At 37.9% G+C, this 22,688-nt stretch overlaps 1 protein-coding gene across 29 annotated transcripts in view; it reads right to left on the minus strand.

The window, feature by feature from the left end:
• The window catches only part of NRXN3 (neurexin 3), a 985,201-nt gene that overhangs the window by 555,975 nt on the left and 406,538 nt on the right, over positions 1-22,688 (minus strand). The window lies entirely within an intron of this gene.

The following is a 22,688-nucleotide window of genomic DNA, read 5'->3' on the forward strand; positions in this document are numbered from 1 at the left end:
AATACATGTATCAGCATATTGAATGGCTGTTATTTTCACTGCAGACACCCTGGCCAATAGCTGTAATGTTCAACACAGATTCAGGCAGCATTCAACATGATTGCAGCTTTTTCATAAGACTCTGAAACAAAACTTGGTGTGAAAATTTAGTTGCATGTCTTTCAAGTGACATGAATAAAACTTGTGATTAAGAACAAGGAGATGATTTGATTGCATATATCATACAGGCCACACATGGCACAAATTGCATTCATCTTGAGGTTTTTCCATCAAAGGCAGTGGGTTATGCTCCTTGTTTACCCAATTTCACTGTTGCTGAATTTTAATGCCTTTAGACACTACTGTATATCTAGAGCAGAATCATTTTTAACAGGAAAACATTCATGTTAACAGAAACTTGATCCCTCAAAAGGGTTAAAATAGTAAATTACAATTTTAATGAAAGGATATTTCAGTTCATCCAAAAATAATTTTATTCTTAGAAAACATCCAAAATATTTCAACTTCAAGCTAAATGAAAAAAATCCACTGTTTAAAAATAAAGTGAAGCATTTCTTATTATCTATTCAAGATTTTATTAATTTTTAATGGTAATAGGTGGTTTCCCATTTTTATTGGGTGAGTTTTTTCACTTTTAAGGAAAGGAATTTTATTTTATATTCACAACCAGTGAGGAGGTCAAAAAAGGACACAGAACTACGTAAAAAACCCTCAAGTATTCATGCTTTTAAAATTAAGATTTACAAGAGTTTAATTGAATTAACTTCAAAGTGATTTCAGTCACACTGACTATGTTTGTTCTCAGATAAAGCTGTCATATGAACCACTTCACATTTGCCAAACGCCTTAAACTGCTGTTCCTAACAGATCAGGGCAACAAAAGCTTCAGCGTAGGTATAAAGAACTCAGAAGCTGCAATATTGTGACTCATCTACAATTTGCCTAAGGAAATATTTGTACACACTAGATTTTCAGAGAGCAAAGCTCAAGTCAACTCTTAGTGCAAGTTAAGCAGCCAGGCAATCACAGGAGCAGCGTCTACCGCAGGGAGCACCACTAGAGGGAAACCGCATTCACTGAAGCTGCCGCTTAGACAGTCTTATGTGAGTTCAAAGGGCTTACAGTACTCCGTGTTGCTTTCCAGAGTTTCACCTGCTCATATATTTTGCTTTGAAGATGACTACACCCCAGCAATTAATAAAATAACTCTAAAACTTCAACCCAGATTTGCCTCCGTAATAGCAACTACCACTGATTTCAGGTATACTTATTTAACGGGTGTGATTTGCCAGATAAGAAATGAGTATATGCAGAAATTACAGATATGCAGAACTTCACAAAGTTTTAGTGTAAGAAAGAATTTTAATGTAACCGTTATAGCAACAATTATGCATAGACTTTAGTAAACCACAACAGTAATAGAGAGGAAAAGAGATTCTATTTTAAGGAAGCTATACATTTTATTAGCTTTTCCAGTAATGCACTGCCAATCAAAGCAAGATGCAGGAGTAACAAAGCTAGAGATTTAACTCTTCTTTCTATTCCTGTGTAGATACAATAATACAGATACCAAAACCAAACAGCTTCTCACTACTCCCATTGATGTACCTTACTTGAAGCATAGATGGACTGTGCTACCAACCATAAGACCACAGTAGTTTCAAGTCTCTCCATAAACACTGCAAAACAAGTGGGTTAATCATGATGATAGTGAGAAAAAGATGCTGGCAAAGAGGCTGAGACAACTGGAGTGAGCCATATGTATCACACAGACACATTAGAGCAGCAATGAAATAATTTGACTGCTGACTGCCTGGATGAGATTCAAACCACTTAGAGGGGAAAAAATTATGAACCACATGTATGAGTCTTTAAACCAAGAACCGAACCCTCTCCCCCACTCCCCCTCTCAAAACTCCTTTCTTTTGCTATGTTACTAAGGAACAGGAAGGAACAAGCTGGAAAAGCTCGTATCCCATTTAGTGAGTGTTCTAATTGCCTCTATTACTTCGTTTGAAAGGATTATTTGAATTTTGGAATGATATGATTCTTATTGTAGAGGTGGTTTTTTGTGCCTTTTTTAAGTATTATAGTAGCAACTTCTCATCTAAATCTGAAAAGCAAGGAGATCAGAGGGATGGATAAATCATACAGTACGTGGCCATACAGTGCCTTACAGTAATTGCACGTCTTTCAGAAAAGGATCCGAGACCACTTTCTAACAATAGGATAGCATATTTGTCCCCCTCTTTCAGAACACAGAAAATAATACCAAAGAAAGGGTCTCCTCTTCACAAAGGCACATTTGGCAGTTGAATAGGCAGCTGAGTCAGAGAAAAAAAAAAAAAGCTCCTTGAAGATCCAGTCCCAAATGTTGCCTTAAAGTTTTTTTTTAAATGCACTTTAGGACACACTGCACAGTCCTCACCAACAGCATAGCATTACAACAGGAGACAGTCCTGGTACCAACACTTCTTTGTCCAGATATCAAGGGCAAAGAACAACATCATCAAATGTTCAAAGGACCTAAACTTCTCTCTCAATTAAAGAACCTTTCCCTGTGGCACCTGGGTGCTGGAGGTGTTACAAATGCACACAGAGTTACCTTCATTGTTGCTAGGAGTGTGACATGAATTAGCTTCAGCGTCCCTCTAAGAGCATAACAGCATCACAGAATTATGTCTAACTGATTACAAAGCCAGCAGGATTCCAGTCTTCTGCAGGGGGTACAAAACACTGCATATGCTCTTTAGGTTAGCTATCTTTTTCTACCTCCATTCTGAAGGGTGCCACTCTTTTTTATGATCTTTGGAGTTTTTTAACTTGCATATTAACCAGTATGTGTAAGTCTACCGGGAACCCTGGGTGTATTGGTAGGGGGAACATCAAATGCACAGAAATCATACTATTAATCATACTATTAACAAGTACAAACAGCAACCAAAATTTGCAAGTGGAGATCTTTTGTTTTCAGATATTACAGGCAAGCTGAGTGTGCATAACTCGTAACACACGTTGCTCCTCTCTGCCTGAAGCGAGAAACTACTGAGAGAAGGATGGTAAGTGGTACTTGGACCTAACACAGAAGAGTCTCTTTATCTCACTTAAGAAGCTATTGAGGAAGGATCAAATGCTTCTGGAAAGCTAGGGGATCAGTAGTGCAGACTGGAGTGTTTAATGCTAAAGGCATTTAAAAGCTTACCCACCTCAAAGAGTGTCTTTCATGGGGAACAGAATAGAGACCTCAGCTGCTGTTACCTTTTGAAGAGTCATTGACTATTCTCCCACTTCTTAAATAGGAATGGTTAGCACAAGATAGTGACCATATAGCAACACAGATTACACTGTTGTGACTGAAAATTTTCCTGATATTTAATAACTAGAGCACTGGTATATATTTTACCTATTTAAGATAAACCACATCTCCAGGTTACAAAGCAGAAAACAAATACAACCTAATAAAAACACTTCATGGGGAAGTTCTACTGAATCTATCTGTACAAGGAGTAGAGACACAAGATTTTCTCCAAATACCCCCTTATCCTTTGTCTTCTTGAGCTGCAAGTTAAATACTTCTTTTTGGTCGCCATCCTCTAAGCTTTTCATTTTCATCTCAGTATTTGCAGAATTCCTTATTTATCCAGGACACTGCAATGCTAATGCAACCTCAAAATAAAGTTTTAGGAGGCAGAATGTGGACAAAGTTGTGTTGCCAAGAAAAGCTTGGACTCTCTTGAATAAATGTTTTCCTTTAGCAAACATTTCAAAAATGGATAAAACCTTATTGGAAACTAGATCTACACTGACAACTGACTTCAAAGATTAAGACATATCTAGCAGTCAAGATGCTGGTTAGAAGTCTATCTGCAAATAATTTTTTTAATGACACTTAACCCTTCTATTTCCAAAAACCTGTCAGCGGTAGTCATAATGCATACTCCCAAAAGAACTGGGACCCTGCTAGCAGAAAATGACCCCAGTCATAGCAAAAAGTTTGTATCCACTGATGAAAATCCTCCTCAGCTGCTTTACAGACACCACCAACCTCCAGTCTTCTGATAGCATGGAATGGTTTCTTTCTACCTAAACTGAGAAACCCAGATGAGAAAGACAAGTGGTCGACCTACAGGCAAAAGACTCCTTAAGCTTAAGGAGCTATCAAGGAAGGATCACAGGCTTCTGGAAAGCTGAGGGACCAGACATGCAGACTGAAGGATAGTGAGGATTTACAGATAAAGATGACATCTGAGGCAAATATTGAGAACTCCTTTGAAATTCAGATTTTAAAAGTCACAGCTTTCATGTCAGCTAAGGAGCATGTAAAGGAAAAAAATGCCCTGGGAGAAGGGAGAATGGTAAAGTTAAGCACAGAGCTTTAAACATATCCATATCTCTCTGTTCTCAATGCTCCCAATAACAAACAGTGTCTAAGATCCAAACTGATGCCATCCCTCTTCTCAAGAGGGTGCCATACCTCTTGAGTCACATCATTTCATATGCATACCTTCATAAAAATCCTCTATGCTTCATGTAACATCTACACGTAATTCTAATATTGTTAAAATTAGATAGGAGTACACCAGGTAATTAATTGTAAGGAGTCATCCTAAAACAGCAACATACCAGGAGAAAGAGAAAAGAGAAACAAAGCAGACCTCTTCCACAGGAAGTAGACTTACTTCTGGAAAGGTACCACCAGCATTTGGGGATCTCCTTCTGGTGCCCAATACAGAGAAAAGTTTATGATCACTTTAAAAAGGCCGGAACTCTGACAGCAACATCAGTGTACAAATCATGAGCTGAACACAAGGAAGGAAAGTGGTGACTTTATAACCCCTGAGATCAACTGATGCCTGTGCATCTTCATCAGCCATCTTGGTTACAATCAAGGTTTATTAGTTGTTGTGCACCACGTTTAAAATAGTAGGAAAGTTTTCAAAGAAATAAAACAATCTAGTTGTATTGGGATTCCATATGAGTTCAAGCTCTTTCAAAGACAATTTAAGCAATAAGATTGTTTGACTATCAAGTAATAGTATGTATGCTGACCTCTGCCTAAGTTGTAAAAATGTAGAATTTGATTACTGGCATAAGCTGATCACAAACATCTCTCTATAACATCTAACTCTTTCCATTTCCCATGGAAAGCTTAGTGATGAGCATACTTTGTTTTCCATTGCAAGTTTGAAAAGACATCCTTTTCCTCTGAGAAAAGGTTATTTGTGTGTTGCCTTTTCAAAGAAATCAAACCCACAAAACCTCAACACAATCTCTTTTTTGCTCTCCAGCTGTCTGTTAAAAAAGGGGGTAGCGACTGTTACAGACATGGGTAGATTATACACACCTCTCTCCCTATATATTGCTCCCCACCATGTCTATCTCTAGCTGGTGAACAGCTGGTGTGCTGCAATGCTCATCAAACCAGTATTTCTCTAATTTCTATCATTCACGGGAGCACTGTGAGAATGAATCCATACATGTTTAGAAAGCATTCAGATTCTATGCTGAACAAATGCTGCAAACTACTAGCATTTACAGAGTCCATACAATCAGCAAACATACCATTTTAATATTATCACAGCAGCAGAAGACTTATAAATTCTCTTTAAAATGTGGATCTTCAGATTCTACAATCAGTGCAAGATAAATACCACAGTAAGTAGAAGAGAACATCAAGTCTTGTGGGTCAATCAGTTGAGGAAACTTGATTTTTAGGACAGCACCAGACAGCTAATACAGGCCATGATACAAATGACTGGCACAGCTATAAAGGACAAGAGTTTTAAGCTCTCTATAGTTCCCAGAACTTCAAGGGGAATAAGCACTCCTCTCAAGCAGGGTTTTGGCTGGGCGGAGGTGTTGAGTTTTTGCTTTGTTTTAAAATGCAAAAGGATAAGGCATTTCAGGATGATTTATGAAGAATCACTGCAGAATCAGTCAGGAAAAACAAATGCCATCACTTAGCTCATCACACCTCCAAGAACATTAATGATGTGGTGAAGTAAAGGTTTGATGGATTATTCAAAGCAATAGCCAAGCCTGGAAAATGAGGATTAGACCTCAGAAGACTCCTGTTTCTAAATCTTTAAAGTACTGGTTCTTCAGAAGTCAGGTTTTCATAGAAATAAATACTTGCATCTGCAAGTGTCATATTAGCCTGATCTCACCAAGGTCTTCTAAAATAACGCGCTGAGTAACACTCGATAGGACCACAGGTCAAGTTTGGGGTTGTTTTTTTTCTTTTGGTTTGTTTATTTGTTCTGCTTTTTTAATTTGTTTAATCTGTACTGCTAAAGGATGCTTTAGATTACTGGTCGTAAACTACTCCCTCTTACTGGTTTGTGAGCTTTTTATCAAATGTAGCATTTCCAACCTGAAGTCTGGGAAGGAGCCGGATGGCTCATTTGAAACTTGAATTGTTTGAGTGACAAGCAATTATTCCCGATCACCAGCCTGGGTTTATCACTCAATGGTTAAATGACCCTGCCTCTGGGCTGAACCCCGTTTTGCTAGGAAGAAGCCTCAGGGTTTCTCTCTTGCTTCCTCTTTTATTTACTCTTTTTTTTAAGGAAGAGAAGTTCTGACCCTTTTTTGCTGTAAAGACTAATTAACGGTATATCCAACTGACAGCAGTTCAGTTTTAACAAATGCACGTGCATGAATTCAATGGCAGCTTGATTTTCAGAGGTGCTGAAAGGAAGCTGTACAGCACATCAGTCTGGAAAATCAGATGAACTGGTATATAAATTCAAAGTCTCAATAAACAATAGAGCAATTTTATAGGAAGGGATGTATTTATAGATGTGTCATCTTTCACTCACTCCCAAGTCCAGTTTTAAAAGTTGCTAAGTATTTGTTTAATGCAAAGCATGCTTAATAGCAAATTGGTAGTTGAAATTTTACCCATAAACCAAGCCATTTGTACAAGCCTGCAGGCAACTGGGTCACATTTAATATCCCTTAATGTCACTGTCGCAATTTCAAGCAGGTACAGAGTAAAAAAATGTGTCAAGTACTACTGAGATGAGTTGGAATTAAGGGACTTCTAATTTCTCATTCAATATCACTAACATCACAAAGCAAAACAGCTTCTAGTTTTATACCAATGCTGACTTTTAATGAGGTGTCAAATACAGACAAAGAACAATAAAAAGACTATTTCTATCACAACACCAATCTAGGACAACCATCTGGATCAGCAAATTTACTCTTTTATATTTATAGTCAAATACAAGCAATAGCCACATAGTCAAAAATGATGCAAAGAACATCTGCTCTCTCACCAACACAAAGAAATATCCCTTCAGCACTTAAACAAATGCAATGTGAAAATGCACCTTTTCTGTGACTTTTCTCTTTCATAAGCCACATCTGATTATCTACTGAAGAATGCCTGCTGCTAGAACAGAAATACCATGTATGTTGGATTATGACATTAAGGTGAATGTTTATACTATATGCAAACACATGCTTTCAGAACAAGAACTGGACCACAGGGTGCTGCCACAGCACAGATTATGTTTGACATCCAGGAAATAAAAAGAACAGGAGATATTTTCAGTTCAGTGAACAAATTGGCAACATCAGCAGAAGGAAGAGAAAATCACTTCATGCCAATCTGAAAATGTCCTAGGTTTCTGGACCAAAAATTGCTCCCCGAAAACAACCCAAAAAATGTTCTGCATGGAGGTTTTTTTTAATGCAAAGCCAAATAGGGCTGAAGTACTCACACTGCACCTTCTTTGCTGTGGTATTCAACAGCAAGGTCAGGCTTCCAAAGTTTCTGACATTTATAAATTCATGGGACCAGAAAAGCTGCATCCAAATGTACTGAGGGAGCCAGCTGCTGTTCATGAAAGAACACTTTCAATCACCTTTGAAAGGCTGCAGTCACACAGAAGGAGGTCTCAAAGTGACAGAAATATTTTTAAAAGCTGGCTTTGTTTTATGCAGGGAGTTGGACCACAGACCTCCAGACACCACTTTCCAACCTAAGTTGTTCTATGAAAACATTTTATTTCACTGGCAACCAGACATTTTTGGTTTCACTGACTGGGAAAAGAAATAATTTTAGAATAAGTTAATATTGAGACATAGTTAAAAATGAAAAGTCAAAATATTTTTATCTTAAATGTGATCATATTTTTATTTTTCCCATTCCTTTTTTCATAAATACTTGCCAAGTTCAAACTAACTGACAAATAGAGGCAGTCAACATAAATCTGCACATTTCAGCTAATAAACTATTCAAATGAAAACACAATCTAGTTGTACTTGGCAGCTGCTTTCAGCAATACTACTTCTGGAAAAAACAAAACATTTGTGAGAAAAATCTCTATTCAGAAAAACTGCATATAAAATTAACTACCTCAAGCAAAGCCTGTAGACTAATGTCCCTATTTACCAATATTTATTAATCTAAAGTACTGACCAACATACATAAAACTATTCTTAGCATCAGACATGAAAACTACTGACCACAAATCTGTATCTGATAAACTCAGGTCTGTGAACTCCAGCTGACCAACAGCTCTGCTGTATCATGAGCAGCAACGTTCTGGACACACTAATGGCAGATGCTTTTTCCATCAAAGTTATTCTTTGCACTCTTAAGATGGTACAGATGATTACAGTATAGTCCCTTACAGAACAATCCCCAAGGAAAAAGGTAGATTCTGCATACAATTATCAGTTGGGGGAGTTTGCCCTTATGAAATTGATTTTGATTATTTTTATCTTCACAGAGAGAGATTTGTCAAAAATGCTTCCTGCACTCCTCATCTGTGTTTGTGGCAGAGATGGTTCCTACAGCCCAATCACCGACACTGTACCAGAGTAACATGGAGGAAATCAAGTCTGCCTTGAACAGGCAACCATTCTAAGTCAACCACATTCTCTCTGGGTGCCTCTCATCACAGCAGTGATTCAGTTCAAGCCCTCTTCAGTCACAGTTATTAGATATGAACAGAGCAATCCCCAGGGCCTCTCAGCAGGAGGAAGCCTGGACACCTCCACTTCATATGCTCACATACAGGGGGAAATGGGCTGTATCTCCAGTGCACCTGATTTGACAGCTTTCCTTTGAAAAAAAAAAAAAAAAACAAAAAAACCCATGCAGACACATTTCTCCTGCAGCCCTCTCACCCTGAACAAACACTGGGAACAAGTTTTAAAGTCAGACTGCAAGACTGTGCAGAAAAATGCCTGAATCTCCTTACCAAGGTTTTGTTTGTGGCAGTTTTCAATTTCCTTCCTGACAGTGTGAACCCCTTTATTAACATAACACGATTTATGCAAATAACCACCGCTAGCATAGGAGGCATTAATTTTGTTATGCCTAGAATTTACATCCATTCAAGGAAAGATAATTTTTTCTGGCTGGCTGCAAAATTTCCATTAATATTACACAAACACTTCTCGGGCTTTAGGCCAGAGCCCCTGCGATGCATGCATCATATATTCAGTTAACATCCAGTTTCAGGAGGGCAAGATCTACAGCTAAACTAATTCTCTGAATAGGTCTAGCACCACCTTTTGTCATTGGCCTTTGTGGTGAAATTATATCATGAGGCTGGCAGTCTGGCTTTCATGAATACAAAAGTTTCTGCTAGCCACCACTCTGAAGCAAAGGAAGCATGAGCATGTGTGTGGGAAGGCGTGGTGGGGAGATACAAAGCAAAAAAAAGTTTATTTTCCCAATGTGCTGATCCCGAAAATTTCTCTTCTACCACCTCCTTCTTCTCTAGTGTTAGTATACCTTCTGTCCATATGGGCAACACAGTGGGTGTGCAACAGAACCACAATGGTCAGAAAAGTCCTGCCTTGCAATCTCTCTCATTCAGAAATGACAGAGACCAGACTGAAGCAGTAAAGCACCTCAGCAAATGACTACAGATTGGCAAGGCTCAGAGAAGCTTTAATTCCATTATGAACCTTTAAAATATTAGAAATATTTGGAAACAATATTTGCATTTAGAACAACTTAGATATCTGTGAAACGTAACCATAGATAGTCTTACGATGGAAAAACAGGTCAAGAATTTTTTGCAAAGAAATGCAGACAGTAACTAGGACAAAGGCATACCTTGAAAATACATGGATAAGAATCTTTCCTCTCACTGATACTTTCATGTGGAATGACACTGAGCCAATCCTATATAGAATATGAATCAGCTGGATGTTAGGCACTTGAACAGCTTAAACTGCCAGGTATACCAATGCTAAGACATTAATCACCACCAGTATACTCCATGTTAACAATTATCAGAATCTGTCGATTACCTTGTAATTTCAAATTATTTTAGAATTTTCAATCTACTTTCTCCACTCACCTATCCTGTCAAAAGAATTAAATGCATCCTATAATAAGAGGGAAAAGATGTATTTCTAAAGGATCGGGGGGAAAACCTCAACATTACAAATAGACTTTGTGAGCCCTTGGGAACATTCAAAATGTATTCAAACTTGCAAAACTGAACAAACACGCAGAGTTATTTCCAGCTGACACCTTACGCTATCCTGTCACAACAGATATATAACAGATATAAGAAGAAATGACCTCAAAGAACTTTATACTTAAATAGCCACAGACTAAATCAGAGGCATTTCTCTTTTTCTTACAGAAGCATTACCAAACTGAGAGGTAGAAGAGGCTGAAGTCCTCACACTCATATTTTTCTGGATATAACAGATTAACAGCTTTTTTCCTACATTACAGCAATATTTAGAGACATCTTGCAAAATATTATGCCTCTCTGTAATGGGTGTTAATCAAAAGTAAATGGCTGTTTATCAGTCTAAGCACTTATTTCTCAAGTGCCATCAGTGTTATTTTTCTCCACAGATAATGGCTGGTAACCTCAAGGTATGGTTAGGCAACATTAAAACTATCATGGCAAAGAAATAACTCATAAACCTGTTGAGAGGTTCCAGCACATTCTTCGGAGTTGACTGATCGGAATTGCCTCTTTCTCAACTTCTCCTCTAATCCCTGACAGTAGCTGGGGAAAATCTGGTTCTGGAAAAAAAGGCAAAATCTGGTTCTAAAATTATTTATCTCATTGACTCTGTGTCACTTTCCTAAGTATGTGACTCTTTCCCTGCAAGATTCCTGAAGAATCTCAAGTTTTACCATGGTAAGAAACCCTGACTGGGGAAGCAACTACTCGCAATGATGCAAACATAAGCTTAGTGCACACATGCAACTCCGGGGAGGCCATGTAGAGCTGGAAGAGCCAGTTTGTCCTTGGCTTAGGTATTGCTGGAACTGAATTAATCCCATCTATAGTATCTTTGTCATCCAGGAGTACCAGTCTTGTCAGGAAGCAGTGATTTAGCTAGGAATAGAAGTCTGGTAAGATTGAGGCATATTATCAGGCATTATTGTCCATAGTTCGTGTTAACGAAATACACTTACCAGTGTATTAGGGATTTCATAAAATCACTGATAAAGAAAAATGCTTGCAATTTGGACAAGTCAAGTAGTCATTCTATGAGTGACTACACAGAGAAGATGACTTGCAAAGAAGAAGTGACTGAAACTGTCTTCTTCGACAAAATTTACAATTCACTTTCAACATTTATAATAAACATAGCACAAATAGCAGAAAATGTAGTATTTTTCGCTCATTTATGGTTTGAAGAACCACGTCAGTAGCTTCTGATTTGCAAATCTAAAAATAGCCAAAACACCTTCACTGAGAAAAATAACCAAAGACCCTTTAATTATTTGTTTGTTCTGGTTTTTGGGTTTGGGCGTTTTTTTGTTTGTTTCAGGCCTTTCTCTTCTGATGTATTCACTTTTATTTAACACCTTTTCATGCTCTTGGTATGTGTGTCCTAACAATGTTGCATAACTTTAAAAAAGCAAAGCTTGCCTCTGGTATGTTTAATCCCAACAAACACAAGGGCAGTACTGTGTGCCATTACCAAAGACTTTCTCACAGAATAGCCAAAGCACAAAATCTCCAGTTGGTTCTAGAACTGTGACTGTCAACCCTTTTACAAGATATGCTCCTAGACAGCTCCCAGCATCCTTTCATTATTTTTATGTGATGTTTACATCCAGTCCTCTAAATTTAATCTCTTACATTGCTATTATGTTCTATTTTGATTCGATTTTTCTCTAATAGTAATAGCAAGGTACTTACATAACTGTTGTATAAATGTGATGAGTTCCTTATGAGAAAGCAAAACTGCATTAATTTTACTGGAGCTGCAAGGCATGTTCTCTCAGCTCCTTATCTCCAGTTCCACAGGTAATCATCCGAATGCTGTGGAGGATTCTGCTTGCAAGGCTCTGCCACTTCTCACAAAGCTGCCTCCGTGTAGCACTTGATCTCACACCATAGCATCTGACAGTAATGTTGTCAAGAGAAAGAACTTTTTTATCTGTCTTTAAAGTGTTGAATAGGTTTTTGATGAAATAAGGGTGGAAATCACAAGTTGGTGAGCATTTTAGTGATATTCAAAACTTTATTGGTTAAGGCCCTGCAGACTGACCTAATCAAACCTACTTCACATAACACCCCAGATGAATGGCTCAGGACATCCCTTTCAAGCTGAATTATTCAAAATTCTCTTATCTTGTCTCCCAGAATCATAGAATGGTTTGGTTTGGAAGGGGCCTTAAAAATCATCCAGTTCCAACCTCTCTGCCATGGGCAGAAATACCTTCCACAAGACCAGGTTGCTCAGAGCTCCATGCAACCTGGCCTTGAATACTTCTAGGGATGAGGCATCCACAGCTTTCCTGGGCAACCTATTCCAGTGTCTCACCACCATCACAGTAAATAATTTCTTCCTAATACCCAATCTAAATCTATTCTCTTTCAGTTTAAAGCCATTCTCCTTGCCCTATCAGTATGTACCATTGTAAAAAGTCCCTCCCCACCCCCAGGCTCCTTCAGGCACTGGAAGGCCACAATTAGGTCACCCCTAAGCCTTCTCTTCTCTAGAGTGAACAGACACAATTCTCTCAGCCTTTTCTTTCTAGAGAGGTGTTCCAGCCCTCTAACCGTCTTCACGGCCCTCCTCTGGACTTGCTCCCAACAACTGCATGTCCTTCCTGTGCTGGGGCTCTCAGAGCTGGACACAGCACTCTAATAAAACTGAGGTCTCAACAGAGCAGAATAGAGTGGCCCTGCTGGCCATGCTGCTTTGGATGCAGCCCAGTTTTGCTTTCTGGGCTTTGAGCACACATTGCTGGGTCGTGTCCAGCCTCTCACTCACCAGCAACTCCAAGGCCTCAGCAGGGCTGATCTCGATCTGTTCATCCTCAAACTGTGTTGATACTGCAGTTTGCCCTAACCTGGGTACAGCACCATGCACTTGGAAGAACTACTTGGCCTGGCTAGCACACGACTCCCAGTAACCCAAGACCTGTGCACTAAAATGATTTTTTTAAAAGTACAGATAATCTAGAAGACAGATGAGAAGCTGGAAATCAAGAGAGGCACAATAAGTTAGCAGATGGGCAGATAAAAGATGAGATGATACAATGAAATAGAAAGTGGTGTAGAATGACATATTAAACTAGAACAAAGGAGAACATGCCCACAGCAAGAACAATCACTGTAAGAAACAACAAAGATAGGCTTTGAGGTACAAAAGAGGTACAGAATAGGTGACAGGAAAAAAGACTACATAATTTGAAAAGACTCTAGGGGATAAAGCAGCTGAAAGAATGCTAAAAATAATGGTTTGCTTGATACATGGTCCAAACATGGTTTGAAGAGGGAGAAAAAAAGAAAAAAAGAGAAAAAAACCACAAAGAGGTAGAAAATTGCTTTTTTAAAGCACAAAGCTGAGGAAGAACAACAAACTGCAGGCCTTCATGCTGAAAATAGCATTTGCAAGTAACCTCCAGCTTTTCTTCTAAAGAAAATGTTTCAGAGTGGCAAACAATGAAGGAGAGTATGGCAAGCAGCATCCTGGGCATTTCTAGGCAGCTCCACAAAGCACAGCTCAATGTTCAATCGTCTCTCAGATGGAAATACTGCCCTCCCACTCACATAACACATATAAGTACAGCCAAGTCACTGTAACCTTCTCACATGTACCAGAGCAGCCAAAGAACAACTAAGTAATCACAAATCTGCATTACCACAAGCATGTATATTTTATTGGAATGAGGAATGAAAGAGAGGGTTGTACTGAGAAGACTAACATGTTATAATCTTGTGTTAATTTCTACATTTAACAATACATACAAGGATTTAAGTACTTGGATATTTATATGAAAATTATACATAGACTTACTTGTTTTCTTAGGCACACATTTGAGAAAAACAACAGAAGTAAAGCAACTGCGGTTTTTGCTGGGGTGGTAACTTCTTTTTATCCCTTTCACAAAAGTGCTAGATGAAAAATAAACTTAAATTACCAAGAACTCCTGTTCTTTTTCCACAAGCTACCCAGTCATGAATCCATCTTCGGCACTCAGTCTGCAGAACTGAGTCATTTTAAGTCATTTTACTGAACCCTCCTGAAACACAGTAGGCCTCTTCACGGCAGGTTAAGCAAAAACACCATATTGGAGTTGGAATCAGGCTCCAAGTAATTTCAGTGAAGTTGCATTCAGGATTAATTTCATTGCAGATTCTATGGCTTCACTAACAGAAATGTAGATGTGCTGATTTCTTGGGCAACAAAGATCTATGTAATAAAAATAATTAGGGGAAAATAGCAATGAATTTTTCCCACTATTAAATAACCCACTATTGCTATTTTTATATTTGTCACATGGAAACCTTATTGAATGAAACTTCAGAATGTGAGTGGACTCACCATGGCACAGATAACTCATGAAGAACAGACAGTATGCTTGCTTAATTTACTTCACTGAGAAAACATTGAGAGGCTTCCTTTAGAGTACTGAGTTATTATACATAGAGGTAGAATAATAACAACATATATTGGATTGCACTTTAAGAGACAAAAATAAATAAGAACTCGTGCTGTGGGACCACTACAAAACTAACATAAAACTAACAATATCAACACTGAAATTAAGTGTTGGACTGCTACCATATTATTGAAGAGGAGTCACAATAGAATGGTGCTTGAAATTTAACAAGTAAGCTGATTTTAATTCCAACGACTCTTCAGCACCCAAAGCTTTCAAGTCAGGCAAACACCATGGGAATGCCATGAAACTGACTGAAGTGACTAGTCCCTTTGTATTTTTCATTTTGAGATGCTAAGTAGGGACTATTTAAGATTTTGTGCAAAGCTCATCTGCTCTTCTCTTTAATATCGATCTTTCCCAACACCTGTTCAACATCAGCTCTTCTAGGTCTTGCAGCTTATCATCTACCTGGTACAGAACTGTGTCCAGAATGGACTACAGTATTGCTCACTACAGATGCTAAAATGCTCAACAAAAGTAGGAAAAGGAATTATCGCTTCACCACACTGCTATAGAACATTTTCCCAAGGAGCTCCAAGTCCAAAAGGACAGTCACACTATAATGGAAGCTAAAAGTGAAGGCTTTTGACACTCACATGACAGCATCCCTTTCAGGACTTGAAGGCAACTGTCTCACTTCCCAAAGGAAATTACTAGCAGAAAGAGACATCTCAAAGAGAGACAATAATGATAAAATAAAAAAGGAAAAAAATTGTTGAGCAAAGGAAGTTGCTTCATGTTTGCGTCTTTGGACACAGGAGTCCTTCACAGCAGGTGCTTCATTACATGCAATGCCTCAAAAGTCAATAGGATTGAAGAGCCTGAGCAAAACAAATCTCTGGGCTTTACACAACTCTCCATGCAACTCTCACGTTCACTCTTTGAGAGCTCTTCAGCACTTCATCCTGCAAATCTCATTTACCTGTCAGCCTCCCTATCCCTGGAATTCTCATGAGACTTCTCTGGTAAAAAGTAACACATTGAACTGCATGCTGAGAAAGTATCCAGTCCACAGGGGTATTGAATGCATCCCAAGCTTCATAATCAGATATAAGAGTGGTCTCCATGGTACCTAGTAACACTGCCTGGTACCAACTGTACCTTTTTTGGAGGAAAAAGGGCTGGTTTGAGCTAAATGAGTGGTATAACAAAAAACAAACAAACAAACGAAAAAACACAACACAAGAAAACCCTCCCCAACACCTTCACCACCACCACTGGTAGGAAATTGGGCATTTGACAGGTTAGTCTCTGTTTCTACAGCACTTATTCCACACAATGGATGGGAATCATTTTTGGGCCTTCTGAATACAATGAGAGGAAATTGAGAGGTTCTGAAAAACCCTCATACCCTTAGAAACAAGCAAAGACTGACAGAAGGAGACAGTTCATAACTGCTAGTTTGGGGCTGGCTTGATCAAATCTAAGGATTGCCTGTAAGGTGAAAAACTGATGAAAAGATAATTAAGTGAGGCATTATGGGACACTGAAGAGCTCTTTCTAAATGTCTTTGAAACACAGTCAGTGAATGAAATGTAACAATTACTCTTAAGTATAAGAAATTAACAGCCTCAAGTCATGACTGTAAGTTGTAAGAGTTTTGAGAAAATAACAACAGAAACGTATCTGTCAACTTCATGAGAGAATGAATGCAAGAATCGGAAAGCGATTACAAACAGAAGCAAACTGTGATGAAGTACCACCCCTTTCCTACACATGAAGGAATGAGAGTCCCAGGAGAAAAGCCCCTGGGAAGGAGGATAACCAGGGCCACTTACAGTTTTCCTTTTCTAAAATAGAGGAAGTTACTACATAAATAACTATATTATATAGCATATAAGGTGAAGGATGGAAGTTAACCCCGTAGTTGAGCTGTGTTTTTTCCTTTGGTGTTCTTTGTGGCTTTTTTCTTTTTTTAAATTTCTTGTAGCAGCAAAGCCAGAAATGCCTTATGCAGGTTACCCTCATAAATCATCAGAAGGCCCTTACATGATTGTATCAATACTCTTAGCATGCCATGTCAGAAAAATGACAAGTTTCAAATCCTTACCAATTTTTTTTTTTGTATAAGCTATTAAATGTAAACCCAAGTGTCTTTGTTGCATAATTCAATTCTTGCAAAAAAAAAAAAAAAAAAAAAAAAAAAAAAAAAAAAAAAAAAAGTCAGTGCTTTGAAAGTTAAAAGCCGAAGCTATTTTGGGATAAAATATAAGGGAAGTGAAGCCCTTTAAATATTACATACTTCCTTCCCAAAGGAATAAAGTCTTTATTCTATCAATTTTAATGTTTTTTTGGTAATGATACATTGACAATTTAATAGAGAGATTAAAGGAATTTATGTGTGCATTTACACACAATCCCACCAACGCTTGGATGGTCATTCTTTGAACAGTCTATTCCAATATTTATTCAGTGTACATAAACTCTTCAAGGAGAAAGAAAACAGCAGAGACATGTCAAGACTGTTTTAGTTTGGGAAAGGAAGAATGGCAGAATACAAATAAATCTTTGAAGAAACATGGGCTACTTGTCAATGGTGCTTCCCTGCATAAATAACCAATAAAATCTCCTTTGCTTGCCAGTAAACTTGCTTGGTTCTAAGGCAACTCCCCAGTTCACCACTGAAGCTGTGACACTGGAGAGACTATTCACAAATACAGTATACGGAATATACCAAGTTAATCAGCATTACTGTCTCTTTAATTAACTTTTTGCTAGTCACAGAGTTGCAACAATACTACTAATAGTAGCAATGATAGATTGTAGTATTATCAAAATTACTATTGAGCTGCTTAGGGACCCCAAAGGAGTTAACCTAACTTGTATACCACGACTGAAAGGAGGTAAGATTATTAATTGACTTCATTTAAATGGCAAGAGAGAAGCAGTAGCAAAGTTGTTTGTTTTTTGGGTTTTTTTAATTGCTTATTGACTGCATGTTTAACAGTTATTGTCTTTGGGCTCGTGTGTAAATAATGAAAGAAAAGCAGAGCCCACAGCCTATATGATCCTTTCACAGCTACACAAGGTGGACCAGAGATGCTAACTCCTTTCACCATCTCTCTAAGGCACAATTAGATAAGTCCTATCACCACAAATCCACATCAAAACATCACATTGTAGAATAAACTTTTTTCCTTTTCTTTTTTGTCACAGCATTTGGAAATCTAAACCAAGACAAGACGTTGGCTTCCTTTATCAAACAGGTTTCTTCAGTAAGACATTAGTGGGCACCTCAGGGTTGAGAAACTTGTATTGGAGTCTGCTCACATACATGGATATTGGGTGTCCAGCCTAGTCTGACTGCCCACCTTCAGCTCAACTACTGAGTGTCACTTAATGTCCCAGACAATCTAGGATTATCCAAGGCATCCACTATGACATCTGATACTGTGAAACAATAACATTACATGATTCTTCTTTTCAAAGTTACCCTGCTGCAGTGCTATTTCTACTTTGACAGCTCACACTGATGTTTGATATGCTGGGTGGAAATACTGGAAACACGCTTTTTCCTAAGGGGAAGTTTTCAAATGTCAGTTCACACAAGTGATGTGCCTGAGGTTGAATATTTTGTTTAGAATATGTTTAAATTTTGATTTGATCACACTGAGCTATAGCAGAAAATAGCAAGGTGCAATTCCTATCAATAAATTAGCATGAATGACTTTCAAACAAAACCAATCAGAATTTTTGACATTGGTTCCACGTTTTGTTTAGAAAGCTGTGCAGTTAGAGGGAGAAGAGCCGTAGCAAATTATCACAAATATTTACTACTCCATGGCTCTGCTTTAAAAATGATCAACACGGAATCACTTCTCCACTTAACTCCTGTCTGCCAATGTAACATATAATGACAGAAAAAACGAAAAGCAATTTCTTTCCATTGACAGCTAACAATTTTCCTTACTCAGAGTGTAAAGCAGATGAAGTGTCCTAATATCTTGACAGTCTAACTGAACTGTTACAAAAATGCCAAATTGGCCACTACCCACTCATAAGTGAAAGGTTTAACAACCTCTTTCTTAATGAAAATTTGCTTTCACACAAGTTTCCAGTTTAAATCTGTACTTTAATAAGGAAAATCTTCCTACTTCTTGATAGGGAACAAGCTAACACACTTTTGAAAGCTCACATCATTCTTCTTTGATAAGAACGATAACTTGTGTTATCACTAAATACTAGACTTCTTGAGTCATCCCAGTATCTTTCTTCCTACTTTATAAATACAATTTTCAGCTACATTTGACCATCTCCCCTCTGAGTTATCATCTCTACAAAATGGAACTCAGTTGAACTCCCATGTCCCACTTCACTACCCTATGCTTTTTCCCACCTTGCCTACGCTAGTTTCTGAGTTGGGATTACAGGTTTCACTGATTGGTTTCCTGCAGCAGGGTCTGTGGACAGGAGAAGCCAGGCATCACATCACACACAAAACCAACACAGCTTACAAGCTCTGCTTGCAGAGGGAACCACTGGAAAGGGAAAAAAAAAAAAGGAAAATAAAAAAAAAACAATGAACAAACACAGGGATTGTATCAGTGGTTATTACCAACAACAGTCCAACACAAGGATATTTAAAAGTATTTGCAATGAGCTTACAACTGACAGAAAAGGGAACTGTCCCAGACTAGCTTCTGTGCATTGCAGGGAAATATTTAATCCTACTGCTTCTCTAGCACTACACAGTGACATTATTTAAATGTAAATACATTCTGTCCCTCAAAATAAGAATATAAGAAGTATTGATGGATGATCCTTAACTATGATAAAATACAGACACTAATGTCTACTTTGTGACCAAAGCTGAGTTCTATATTTGTCTGTATGCAAGTACACAGCAATCTTCAAACTAGGGATATTGTCTATTTTGCATAATATTACCACCACTATCATTAAACATCACGTAACTCCATATCAGGTGAAAGAATGCTACGCTTACTTGGGAAAAATGGCCTATGGATGACCAAAACAAAAATCTACCCTTTACATGATATTGTCATCACACAATTGAAGACAATTAGATGAGGATAATGTGCAAAGATATTTTAGTAAATAAAGTGACCACTCAGATGGGTCACATCACAACAGTCACACTGGAGACTTCAACTTTTTTGTCATTTACAGCTTATTTCCTCAGTGACATTCTCAACAGACCTACAGATAGCACTTCAGATGTGCAAATCACAAAAAGCACTTTGCCTGAACAGCCCACAGGCAACACTTTAGACTCTCTGCGCATAACTTAACACCACACCCAGGATCTCAACTCTGTTGGAAGCTTCTCCCTTCAGACAGCGTATTCTACATAAAAGCGCAGTAAGCAGTGTGTATTTGTACACACATATATACACACATGTAAATCTCCTTTTTGCATTCTTAACAGCAATTTCAACAGACATCTTGGTAATGCCAAAAGTATAGAGTAGCAGCATTGCCATCAGCTTATGAAAATATCAGAAGACCAGGAAATTGTTTCTCATCATTTGAGTAGGATGCATTCACAGTGGTTTCACAAACACTTTGAAGACAAGTGACTGCAATTCTTCATTGTTCTGGAGGTGGAACCTTATATCTGTGTAGTGACTTTTTGTGGGCTAGTACCTGCTGCAAGTACTGATAAAATAAAACTTGAGCAGATTAGTCATGATAAGCTCTTGAAGTAAGTTTTGAAGCTGTTTAAACATTCACAGTAGTTTCCAAAATATATTATCTCACCACAGATTGATCAGATTGTTTACACTAGCATTTTTGCTATTCCGACAGAATACGTCCCTGCTGAGAGATTCATACACAATTATTTTAAAGATCACTTTGTAAGTAATATCAGTTTTTAGAAACTTCTGAGAGCTCTACATCATTTTACACTATCTCCTTAAGTTTCCAGAAGGATTTCTAGTATCTTGTAGAAGCTGCTGATGCCTCAGGCACATGAGAAAAGGACCTAGAAGACACCAGCATTTGGTTAACAGCTGTTTTATTGTTTAGCTTGCCAACAGAGAACTTCTAGAAAAATAAACATAATGCACACCCTCTGGGCAAGGTGCCATATATAAGGCTCACATGCATGGAGGAACATGAGTGTTATTCCCACATGTGCATTTCACACACACTTAACCTGGGTGCAACATTTTCACTAGAATGAATTATGTACATGCTCACTTGTCAGTTATGAAAAGTACTGCAGAAATCTAGCAGAGACTTCATCTTGCCTTTTCCCTCCCCAGCTTCAGCACTGAAATTACACTGAGGAGTTGCACAATCTGCTTCTCAACAACCAGCCAAATACAGTGCACTTTAGAAGAATACAGACAATCAAAATATCACCAGTCTAATATAACAATATGGCAGGCACACAAAAAACAAGCACTATTGTGAGACTCAAGCTTTATTACCATCAATATCAACTGATTTCAGTAGTTACAAGTGGAAATTGTTTCCTAATTGACCATCTGTGCAACTGCTCTCTCCTTCACTCTAAAGCTATGAAGATGCATTTCATTACGTCAGACAGTAGCTCTTAATCAGTATTTTTTTACCTTCTGCTCTCACTCTTCAATTTTCTTCAGGAGTATTTTATAAAAGCTCTGGCCTAAGTATTCATGACAGCTTTCTAAATCCCCAAATTACTCAGAGTTACTCCTTGCAATTACCTAAGCAGTCTACAGAGAATAGGGAAATTCGATCAAGTGTTGGAGTATCACCAACAATGGGAGCAACACCACTGCTTATGAACAACAAAATTATATTCATCAAAATTTTAGTATCCCATTGGATGAGGTCCTTAACACCAGTGGCAGTTTCATTACTATGAACAAGTCACCATCTTTACACAATTAGTCAAATTAAGTAAAACCCTGAAAAAAATTAAAAAACAAACAAATAAACCAAAAACACTCAAAATAATGAAAAACAGTAAAATTTTGATAGGTGAGGAGAGAGAGAAGTAAAAAAAATGCTAACTCAAGCTATCCAGCACAAGTAAAAATTCATCACAGCAGTGTGCACCAGCACAAACACAAAGCATATTTTTTTGCTTTTCCTCTACAAACCTGCAAGCTGCTCATATTTTCATACAGACAACAAAATGTCTTTCCTACATACAAATATCACTTAATGCATCTACCATAAAAATGTGTCATTACCTAGCTCAGCAATTGAAAAGTCTGCATAGGCCTCCTTTTCAGGGTTCAAGTTTGCTTATCCAAAAATTACACTCACTTTCCTTTGTTTAGTCCAGCCTAAACATTTTCTTTCCATTTACCTATACAGACATCACAAAAAAGGCATATATTACTGAAAAGTGGTGAACAATAAAAGAGAAAAAAAAAAGCAGCCTCACCCCTTTATTAGCCCATTTCTCTAACAAGTACCTCAATTATTGCATTCAACTGTCAGTTTGAACCTGTTCCCATTATGCTTCATAATTGAAGTCTTCTTTAAATGGTCATGAAACCTATATATACAGGCAATCACTTTTTCCCTCTTCAGCCTTCCAAAGCAAATATTTATTGTTATAAGATGTCTATTCATCCTTGTATAAAAATAAAACTTGCAGGAGGCTAGGACAGTACTTGCCATCCAGTCCTTTGTCTGCTTTTCATAACCTGCATACATGGTTTTCTTCAGACTATTCAGATTCTGTACAATGTGGACAATCTCTGCTTTTTGTCAATAATTCCAGTTTGCCATTATTCCAGGACGTGACAGGACTTGTTGCCTCTGCTTTTACTCTCAAAGCACTTATCTATTCATACATCTAGAAAGCAAAATTAAG

Source organism: Corvus hawaiiensis, chromosome 6, assembly GCF_020740725.1.
Source record: "Corvus hawaiiensis isolate bCorHaw1 chromosome 6, bCorHaw1.pri.cur, whole genome shotgun sequence".
Taxonomy (NCBI): Eukaryota; Metazoa; Chordata; class Aves; order Passeriformes; family Corvidae; genus Corvus; species Corvus hawaiiensis.